Source organism: Trifolium pratense, linkage group LG5 (assembly GCF_020283565.1).
Source record: "Trifolium pratense cultivar HEN17-A07 linkage group LG5, ARS_RC_1.1, whole genome shotgun sequence".
Taxonomy (NCBI): Eukaryota; Viridiplantae; Streptophyta; class Magnoliopsida; order Fabales; family Fabaceae; genus Trifolium; species Trifolium pratense.
The window spans coordinates 53,223,981-53,225,632 of record NC_060063.1 but is presented as its reverse complement, the minus strand read 5'-3'; the positions used below and the strand labels follow the sequence as shown (position 1 = coordinate 53,225,632).

At 33.7% G+C, this 1,652-nt stretch overlaps 1 long non-coding RNA gene across 1 annotated transcript; it reads left to right on the top strand.

The window, feature by feature from the left end:
- Nucleotides 1–849: 849 nt before the first annotated feature.
- On the top strand, nucleotides 850–1,215 carry LOC123882945. Its single transcript, XR_006800060.1, has 3 exons — nucleotides 850–896; nucleotides 1,009–1,039; nucleotides 1,148–1,215. It is a non-coding gene; the product is annotated as an uncharacterized LOC123882945 (long non-coding RNA).
- The last annotated feature ends 437 nt before the right edge of the window (nucleotides 1,216–1,652 follow it).

The window sequence follows — 1,652 nt, the reverse complement described above, 5'->3', positions numbered from 1 at the left end:
TGTGCACGACGTGAGTGATTTCACACCTTCTCATTAGGACGATCTTTGGGTTTGGTAAATATATGATCCTATTGCGCTCTCAGTCGCTTTTGAGTTTGAAGGGAACACTACTACAAAAATGAGTTTTAATAGCGCCTATTTAATAGCGCTTATTAAAAAAACGCTATTAAAAATGAAAACACGGAGCCTTTTTATAGCGCTTTCAGTATAAACGCTTTAAAAACCTTGAACACAGGAGTGCTACAATAGCGTTTTTGAGAAAAGCGCTATTAAAACTATAAACGCGTAACTCTATGATAGCGCGTTTTACATGAGCGCTATAGTAAGGAAAATAAATAAATTAAAATCTGTAGTGGGGTGGGTGTCGAACCTTTGACCCCTTGGTTGCTGAATAATAAAAAAAAACATAGATAAATTCTTTAGAAAAAAGATTATAGTTTCCTTTGTTCAAATTCTCCTCTTCTCTCCTTTGTACCTTCGTTCATCTCACTCAAACCCAACGACCTTCTTCAAACCACCCAGAAACATTCATCTCACTCCACATAGAACCCTTCTTCGTCTTCGACCTTCGTCGTCTCATCATTCTCACTCACCCATAAACTCATTAAAACCCTAAACCCCATTAAATCTCAATCGATTGAACTCAGAATTTTAAACCCTAAATTAAAAATCAATCGAACCTAGAGAACTCGCTGAAACACTAAAACCATATTTCCCCATCGTTCATCATTGTCCATCATTTACCCAGAAATTCATCGTTCCTCCATCTTATCATAAGTGGTTAGGTTATTCAGTCTTACTCAATCAACAACACTTTTTTTTTTGTTTTTTTTGTTTATATCAGATTGATTAAAATTGTCTGATTTGGGGATTATGCTGTTGTCTTTTTTTCACAGGTTATGCACAAATTCAATTCTACTAATTTTTGTTGCACAAACTAAATTAAACTATACTTATGTTCTTAATGTTTTATGGTAATTTCTGTTTTTTTTTTCTTTCCAAATTCAGGATGCTGAAGGAAATGAAATATCACGTGCAGGTTATATTTTGATTGATAAGATTTCATTTGATAGAAAGGTTTAGTTATATTTTCTAAAGTTGATCAAAGATTAAATGTTTCTAACATGATGCAGTAATTAACTGGCAGGAGCACATATCAGGTTGGGAAGACATGTTTCCACTTGGGGGAGGACACTTGCATTTGAAGCTGCAAGTTGTATTAATATTTAGTGATAAAGAGTGTGACATAATTCGTATGATGTACTACTTATATTTCTGAAATCTTAACATTCCTAAACATAGAAAATTAATGGCCTTTGTAAGTTTTTGTGATTATGCTGATATATCTTGGATAATTGAAATATTATAGGATACTTTGATAGGATTAGTCAAATTTCTATATAATAACATAGAAGGAAGAATGATCTTCTTAATACAAGTCAAAGAGTGCAGAAAGTGACATTAGAGGTTTATAGATGCGGTCATTATGTTAATCTTCTTCTGGTGCGGTTGTCCCTGCTTCAGACTGTGGTGTGTTTGCCATTTGTAGGAGTGGTTTCTAGATGTGGTGTTGTTGAGTTGGTTTTACTGAATTATTGTTTCTTTGAGATTGTCTTCCTTTTTGGTTTGGGAGTGTGTAGGTGTAATTTTAA